General features: G+C 38.0%; 1 non-coding gene across 1 annotated transcript; it reads right to left on the bottom strand.

The window, feature by feature from the left end:
* Positions 1-9,184: 9,184 nt before the first annotated feature.
* LOC118610843 lies at positions 9,185-9,367 on the bottom strand. Its single transcript, XR_004954111.1, has one exon. It is a non-coding gene; the product is annotated as a U2 spliceosomal RNA (small nuclear RNA).
* Positions 9,368-9,582: the final 215 nt, after the last annotated feature.

The raw sequence follows: 9,582 nt of genomic DNA, 5'->3' as shown, positions 1-9,582 counted from the left end.
TGCATGGCTTGTTAAGAACTGTCACCAAAAAATATCATCTTGTGATCTTTGATATTTTCTGTGGTAAAAGAGCAATTAAAATGTAACTCTGGCTTGAGTTTAGCTGGATTCAATCCAATTCGTTTATAAATTAATAGCTCTTTGTGTTTTAACAGTAGGTGATGTTGTTTAATTAGCCAGTTTATTGTTTCCAGTCCTAGTTCAGCATTTCACATTCAGATGAATTAGAGTTTTAAATGAGTAGACGAACATTCATCTAGAAAAGTATTTGTGCTCCAAATTCTGTCAGAATACTGTAGTAACATTAATATTCCCAGGTGTAACAAAATTAAAACCCTCAATCTCCCAAATTTGTAGTATTTTCAGTAAGAATCACAAACAAGCGCTATGGTTCTCCAGACCTGCAGAGACTTTTTTTTTCTCCTTTCTTTTTTACTTTTCTTTCTTTCCATGTCATTTTTTCTTTCTTTCTTCCTCCCTCCCTCCTCTCTCCCCCTCTGCTTTCTTTCTTTATGTCCTAGGACAATACATACTTTTTTGATTAGTTACCATCAAACCAAGTAAATTCATGTAGATTCATGCAAAGGGCAGAAGGAGTGGAGTTGAGAGGCAGCTGCCCCCATGAATGGACTAGCTGCTCTCCCATTCTTCTCCATCCTAATGAGGCCTGTGCTATTTACTTCTTTTAACTGTCCAGCCCCTGTAAGCAGGTAGTCACGTTTGTCACTACTTACCCACATACAGGGCCATGCTGTGCTTAGCTAATCTTAAGGCTATATCTTTCTTAAAGTTTTCCACATCTTTACAGCAGAGGTTCTGTAACTCGGTTCTGCAATAACTTTCTCCCCTTTTCTCACCAAGCACACTGGGAGTAATATCAGTTTACCACATATTAAGATATAAAGGGAATTGAGACCAAGGTCATCAAATATTCAAATAAAAAAGGAATTAAGACCAACATCAGCAAATGCTCAAGTACCAATGGATATAAAAATGTCTAAACATTGCCTATGATTTGGCCTAAAGATTTAAGAGTAGAAGGCATTATTAAAAAAAAAAAAAAAAGATGAAAAGGCGACATTCAGGAAAGATGGAGAGAAAAAAAATGAATAAGTGAGAAAAACAAAACAAAAATGCAAACATAAGGAGGTAAAGATGCTCTGTCCCTCTGGTAGAAGGATACCTACAGTGCCACCCACAACTTTCACAGGGGCAGCTCAGTGACACCAATTATCTATCCAGAATTAAAGCAACATATTAGAATAAAAATGTATAAGGAGTAGTAGAGAGAGATAGGATTTTACCTGGTAGGTAATAGTATTATGGAACCACTTAAGCAGAGATATCCCATTTTCAAATGCATTAAGGAAAAGTAGTTCTCCTGAAATGTGTTCATTTCTATCAAGGTTTTGCTAGTTTGAGTGTGTAAGCCCACCTAAAAGTGAGTAAAAGACCCTAATCACATCATCTTCTAAACCAATCACTCCAGTGACAGAAGAAAAGCCAGTTTCATTATTTCAGCTTATTCCCAATATTTAATAATAGGAGACATTTTGAGGGCAGTAACAGTACTTGTCAGGAACTCCTTTTACATAAGGCTAAAAACACGGCAGGAGTGACATTTGGAATTGATCATCCTTTTAGCCATTCTGTCAGGCTTCCGAAAATTAATGAGTGGGCTGCAGAAGGGAAGTGGCTTACCAGAACAACGCACAAATTTGCTGATCCTGACTTGCTGAAATTCTGCTTACCTAATGCAAAGCTACACACTTTACTTCTCCATAGTGTTTACATTCTACCCAAATCTCCCTTTGAGTTTCCTCCACTCAATATTGCTCCCCCCGCAGGCAAGTAACAGTGAAGTACAAAAGACGGCAGCAAAAGTCTCTGTTTTCAGCTGATGAAAGGACACAGCAAGTATTTCTCAGACTTAAATTACAAATTCTCTTCTGTAAAAATCAAGATTCTGAATGCTGGGTGACATTTATTCAACAATATTAATTAAGCGAATATGATGTTCAGATCACTACTTGAGATGCAGGAAGAAACTTACCTGAGTGAAGAAATACCTTGATCAGGAAGGTAATTCTTCCATGGCAAAGTTTAGCTTTTGCACTCTTTAGCTCTTTTCTGCCATTTCTTCACTGCAGGAGCTGTGGAAAGATATAATATTCTCTGTCCCTAATATACTATAATTTACTGAGTTATAGGGGAAAAAACTCAAAACGTTTAAAGACAACAAGTTTCAATTATTAGTAGGGCATTCTCCAAATTATGGCAATTGAATAATAAACATATTTCTCACTTCACTTCCCTTGTGAACCCTAGACTCTGGCTAAGCAGCTGTAGTCACAAAGCTGTTTCAGACAGCACTGCCCCCTAGTGGATCTTTCAGGAAATTACCAGATCCCACATTTATGAAGGTTTTTTTCCTTCCTTCTTGAATCAGTTATAACGGAAATTGAGCATATGTTACAATTCCACATTTTTTCTTTTGAAGCTCACTGTTTAATTTTTGAAAATCTGTTTCTTATAAATTCTCTTATTCACATAGAAAACTTTTTCACTTGCTTCCTCCTGCTTTCTTTACACTCTTTCTCTCTATTAATTTTGTAAGTCAAAAAACTTTATGAGAGGGCAGCACTGGATAGACTGGAATAGAATCCTTTTTGCCAACTTCTAAAGCACTTAACAGTGTTCCAAAGTTATCTTTTGTGTATAGTTACTAAATTTGTCTTCTAAGCTTTCTTTCTTCTCTACCTCAATTACCAAAGTTAAAAAAAAAAATAAATACAACTAACATTGCAGTTAAAAATCACAGGATTTTTGTTAAACTCCTTGGACTCAAATTTCAGCTCTACTATGTATCAGTTATGCAAACTCAAGAAATTACTTAAACTTCCTTGCACCTAAGTTTCCTCCTCTGTAAAATCCGCAAAATTATAGTACTTACTTTATAGAAATACTGTGAAAAATCAATTAACTAATATTTGTCAAGGACTTAACATAGTGCTGGCATACATAAAGCTCTAATGCATTATTTTAGTGTCAATATTGCAATACTACTTTATGATGCAATTTTTTAAATTTAAATATTTGTACCTAACCCATATGTTGGGTCAAATAGATTTTGTGGCTTGGCCTGGAGCCATAACTACCAAATATAACATTGTTCCAATTAGCATATATGTCCAGATTTTTAAAAAATACTCTTAATGTTGTAGGAAACATCTTAGTTATAAATTAATAACTATCTGTTCACATTAACTTCACAGAGGCTGAAGAACCATGGAGTAAGGGAGTGAACAAGATTTGGCTACAGATGATATTAGAAAAGCATAATTTCCTGAAGTATTTTGTTTAATTTTCTGTCAGAATTAGAAGTATTGAGAAGCAGAGAATAGGGGGAAAAAAAAGGAATACATTCCAAATGATGAAAATAGCATGTGTAAAATTTTAGAGGAATGAGCAAGTTGAAAGCCTACAATTTTGATAAAGCTCTGCTAAAAAAAAAAAAACACGTTGACAATTCAGTCTATTTTAATTACTCTTGCTATAAACTCTTTTTCTTCATTCTAGAATAAAACATGGTTGTCTTCAAACCCAAACTGTGATCTAGATCCAAAATGGAAAGTGGAATGTATTGTCAACATTTTTTCCCATTACAGTATTTAATGTGGTTGGAATTGAACATATTAAAAGAGACTTGCCTTCCATTTTTCATAATGCTCTAAACTAAGCATAAAATGATGCAGGAGATCAGAGCAGTGGGGGTGGGTAGCAATAGGCGTATGCATTCATGACAGCAATCAAAATCAGATGCTTAATTTACGGACTCATAGCACAGAAAAGAAAAAAAATCAAGCACTTACTGTAGTTGCTGCTGATTACTGACTATTCATTAAAAAGGTTTTTTGGCTTGTGCCAATGTAACCCTAATGTTCTTTCTGAAGAAAAAGTTCATCCTGCAGTTTTCCTATAAATTATGCAGCTCTCTGTTTAGTCTTCTTCAAAAACCCATGCCCTGCTTCATAATAAAGAGCTGTTTAAAGGTTTTTACAGCTAGGGATTGTAGCTAAAATACTGGAATCACACAATTAAAGAGAAGGAAAAACTAAATTAAGCCTCCAAAAAGGGACACTGCCCAAGTTAATCCTTCCCTTGTGCCCAAGGGAAACTCACTCTGACAAGCGGGGCTAAAACATGTTCTGGTAATTGCTTCTTTCCCCAGCACTGCTGAGTAATTGCTTTGCAACTTCGCCCTTCCGGCACACACGTATAGAGTTATCATGATGCAATCTCGAAATGATATCGAGACCCAAAGAGCAATGTTTTATAAATCCTGCAGTCAAGAAGAATGAGATTACCAAAAGAACTAACTCAGTTTTCGGTCTAGCAGCATCTTAGGCTTTTGTCCAGAAGGAAAGAAATGTACCCAGAATACCATCAAGGTTTACACCTTATTGTCCCTTTTTAGACAGCAGTCTACACAGCCAAACACGACACATCCAGATACTTTAGCTTCTCAGTGTCTATTCCTATCACAGGAACCAGAGAACATAAGAAATGTCTTGCTGGGTCAGACAAATGGCTATATATCATCAAGTCATACATGGCAAGCTATGTCCACCCTTCCTGACCTCACTCTTAGGGTAACTTTGAAACCCTCTAAATTTCCTTTCCTTAATAAAGCCTATATGCATTTTTAGTTTATTCCCACTTTTTAAAGTTCCAAAACTTTATAAAGACTGCTATGATAAATAATGTCTCCTTTGTTTGCCTTAAAACAATCTTTTTATGATGACTGGCACAGTAGTAAGCACACAGAAGACATTTGGGGGGAAAAATCTATTGACTGGAATTGGCTGGATTGGAAATATACAGGGTCTACCCCTAAATATAAATGTGCCACCTGATTGACTCACCTTGCCTGGGCGCCTCAGGATGCCAATGTGAATATTTTGAGTTGGAAGGGGAGACAACACATGATATCTCTTACTTTTTAAGTATTGATTCCAAAAGATATGAGACAGGATTTTCAGTAATTCCACCAGCTTAAGGGTATGGTTAGGGCTACTAATTCTCTTCATTGATAAAGCTGACCACATTCCTTACCACTTGGCATAAAGCCATCTGGAAAATAAGAGGGCAGATCTTGCTTCAGTCTATTCTAACCTCCTTTTCTTATAAAAAGCAAGATGATCATTATCTTTTCCCTGTCTCCTTGATCCTCTATGGTCATCTAGCCCTCCGTATCTCTCACGGCACATTATTGAGATCTTATTGAGAATTTCTTCTTACTTTTTACAACCAATCAAGTAGTGTTTAAACTCAGAAAAGGGATTTGGGATAGGTCATTTGGGAGATTGTTTGAAAGATAAGTTCTAGGACCAATATGGGAAACTCACCAGGAATCCCAGACTAAATTATTTCTATTCCCAAAATGAGCCATCTGTCACCAACCGAATTTTGAACTGCATGTATATGAGTCCACGTCTTGCAAATGGAGTTTAAACTTGGTTTGCATGAGATTTGCTCACTGATTAGACTAATTTTTTTTTTCAGATTTAAAGAAATCTGTGTTATAATAGTTTTCACTCTATGAGAGTGTCTTCTCTACAGAGCCACTAAGTTACACCTTAGTTAAGAGGGAAAAACTCATACTGCTACAATTGTGCAATGATGACATTGATTTTTGCCCCTTCCCAAAATGTCCCATCCCATTCTCTGGTTGAACAATAAGATATCTGCTCCTCCTGGCTCAGATATATAGACGACATCTATACCAATGTTCGTTTTCCCTCTGCTGCTGTCACAGCTTATCGCTTCTATTTGATGATAGGTAGACCCACTTCTTTGACTTATTCTGTTACTTATGTGACAAAGGCTAACCCACCAAGGTCAGTGATCCAGTGCCATCCATCATGTTGCCAATATAACTGCCATGATTGATGTGGATAATGCACTGCAAAGTCCCTGACTTCTGTTACTGTAACATTTTTGCCTCTCAGCCACACCAGGACAGCACCTCCCAAGTACTGTGCCATCGCATTTCACAGTGGTCTCTAACTACAATGGCTTAAGAATTAGCCTGTTTTCACAGAGCAGAGGGAGACCGGGGAGCACAGATCTAGAGTTCTTGCTGATTCAAAAAGTGTGCTGACATGTATATGACCTACGATGAGGACCCAAACCGAGTAGTAATCCTTTGCTTGAGTGTAAACATGGATGATTTTTACCCAAATTTATAGACCTAAACACACACACACACACACACACACACACACACACACACACACGCACACACGCACACACATCCCAGACATTAAAGCCTGGATAATATGAATAAGTCCACTAAAATACCCTTGAATTTTTAGTAAGGTTAGCAATAGATTGGTGAATTTTATAGCTAAAAAATGAAAAACGAGTAATCTTGTTTTCATAGATAACATGCAATCTCAGAGACATGGTTACAGCCCTAATTCTAGGTCAATAAACACAATACTCTTGATTTTCAAGCTTTTCCTCCCGGCAAACCTGACAACTCCAAAACAGACAGAGGCACAGAAGTCGATTATAGGGAAAATGCAACTGGACTGTGTGTACGCTTCCTCTTCATCGTCTTCTCCTTTTAATCAATAGCACACTGAGTCTCCAGCTTCTATTGAATTAGGTTTACAAAGCTTTTTTGTTCTCACCTGTCGCTAAGAAAAATCATTCATGGCATCCTGTATCTGAACTAGCGGAGACTGCATGAATCAAAAAGGTAAAAAACGTCCCTCCCCAGGGAGGCTGCCAGCTGTCTCATTGATTCAGCACTGTTCTTGGCTGATTTGGAGTCTACTCTGGCACCAGTTCCAGAGAGCGCCGTATAATAAGGTACCACAATGCAAACTGTTACCAGGGAGAAACAGAACATCTGGTCTGGAACAAAGGCAAAGTCCATCTCTAAGAAGCAGCCTGGCCATCCGCATCCAAGCATGACTGTGCTGGGGACTGTCACCTGAAAGAGGGGTCCCTGAAGTCAAATAAGTGAAATTAAAATAGGAACCATGATGAATAAGGAAAAAAAGCCCTGAGAGAAATAACACATTATTTTCTCATCATTTTTGTGTGTGCGTAAAAGGACAGTATCGACTAGGATACTCTTTCTATTTTTTAGAAAGGAGTAGGAGCTCTATTTTCAAATGCAAATCAACAATGATAAAAATCGAAATTTTGAAAAGCAGAAATAAGTCTATTTGTGTCTTTATTCCGTGTGCTTGTGTTTAATGGCCAAAACCTTCCCTTGTCATCCTGCTGTTATAAGCAGAGCTAATGATTGGCCTCCGTTCTGTAGAAATATTTTAATTGCCAAGGACCTATTGATGTGGGCAGTGAACCTGAGGACAGTGAAGGAAAGCAGCATGTGTGATGCCTACCACGTGCCTCCTACCAAACTGTGCCTCTACACTGGGCACTTTAGGGTCGTACGCTGTCCAGTCTTATGCTGTTGTTGTTTTTGTTGCTTTAAGTACTAAACGACGCCTTCAGAAAAGAAGAATTTGATTTCCAACTGCTTTAAAATCTGGATTAAAAAAAAAAAAAAAAAGGCTTACCCTGTTGACAAAGCCCCTGTCGGAGTGAGAGTCATTATACTCTACATAAGGTTTGTGTACTTCATTCCCTTCCAAAGCCATCTGTCTGAATTTAATTCACTGATAATTTTATCAGTCTCCCCATGCTTTGCCTGAAACCTCTCCATTGCATTTTTTTATTCTCCACTGATGTTAACTCTTTGAATGACAGTTTCGACGCATTTAGAATGTTGATGAAGATCCCCATTCGCTCTGAAGGACCCCTCCCGCACGCAGCAGCCCACTGCACAAGCTCTCGTTCTTGCCAGCAAAAGTTGTGCTTCTCGTGGGCAAAGCCAATCTGGATGCAAAATTGTATCCAGGACATTGCTAAAGGAGCCACCTGCAGTGGCACCATCCCAGGCACACTCAATATCCATTATTTAAGATGCCTTTTGGGAAACTGGAAATCAGAATACATTTTATAGGGATAATTCTAACCTTCTTTCCTACCTAATCGGTGCATACATTATCATCATTAAGGAAATGCAGACTGTCAAAAGATACTATATAGATATATTTAAAAATTAACCACTTGAAGAAATTCTTTCTTTTTTAAAAGAGGCTATTTGAGTGCACTTTTAGATTATGCATGTATAGTTTATATCAAGCATATTGTCACATCATTTTGAGAATAGTCTGTTATTACTTTTCAGGTTATTCAGGGAAGGAACAGTTCTTTTTATAGTTGACGTCATATCCTGCTTTTAATTTTTCCCAAGCTGCATTTCTAAGCTTCTTCATGGAACAAGGTGGGATGCCGAGCACTGTGAGAGATGGATAGGAAGGTTCACAAGACGCCAATTCCCCAGGAGCTTGGACCTCGTAGGGAAGATGGGGCACAAAGCAGACTGAGACTAGTACAGAGTGCTATACAAATATAAGCAAGAGAGCAATTTATTTAACCAGAAACATGGGTATAGACTTCACAGAAGAGATAAAGTTTTACTTGGTCTCTGAAAATAGGGTAGGATTTTGAGGAGTAGAGATGAGGATGAGATGGAATCCAGACACAGTGATCTTCATTTGTAAGAGCATGAATGGGGAACGGTGAAGCACAAAAGGCATGAATCTGGCTGTATCAAAGGGTATGTGAGGGAAGAAATGAGACAAAGGTAAAGATGTGAGGTAGAGACATGATGTGGAGATGGAAAGGTGCCATTGGTGCTAAAGGTGTCTGAGTAAGAATCAGACATAATGTGAACTGCACTTTCTAAAGAGAATGGCAGTCTCTATAGGATGAATTAGGAAGAAAGATATTAAAGGAAAAAATTGGATATGTTGTCACAAGGAGGGAAAAGGAGGTCCTGGATGAGGGCAGGTGCAGTTGGAACGAAATTCAGAAAATTTGTTCATCCACTCCAACCAAACAGATGACAGAGATGTACTCAAATCAAAAGAAAGACTTGGGTGGGCTGAGCAAAGCAATGTAGCTAAAGTGGTTGGCAGATTTGCCTCTTTCTGAGTTAACTGTTGGTCTCCCAGGCATCACCACAATTCCCCAAAGGAACCTAAGCAGCCCTTTTGGAAGTGTCTTCCTCACACTTGTGATTAATTTTTGTTCCTCGAAGGGGTGCACCTTTCCTGGAAGTACAGCAATTCCAGTTCGGTGTATGGAGTATACGAAGCAAGATTTATTCCATCTTCCTGCTTCAAAAATTCATTTAATATATCAAATAGAGAACATATAGACACCAAACTGATAAGAACAGCTACTACACTTGACCTTAACCAAAAGGCCAAGAAGCAACTGTAATTATTTTTTGACTGTTAATTTAGCATTGATATTGTTTTCAGGGCAGTTAGAAAGATCCTGACAGTCGTTTGTGTTTACAAACTCTTTCACGGAAAAACACCATCTTAAATCCTAATACATAGACAAGCTAAAGGCCAAGAGAACAAAATGTTGACTCCATGGTGACCCAGGTCTAGGACCCCGACAGGAAGGCGTGATAGGAGAGCACAT

The sequence above is a fragment of the Rousettus aegyptiacus genome, unplaced genomic scaffold (genome assembly GCF_014176215.1).
Source record: "Rousettus aegyptiacus isolate mRouAeg1 unplaced genomic scaffold, mRouAeg1.p scaffold_m13_p_13, whole genome shotgun sequence".
Classification (NCBI taxonomy): Eukaryota; Metazoa; Chordata; class Mammalia; order Chiroptera; family Pteropodidae; genus Rousettus; species Rousettus aegyptiacus.
The sequence above is the reverse complement of the archived record's forward strand: the minus strand, read 5'-3'. Positions and strand labels throughout refer to the sequence as shown.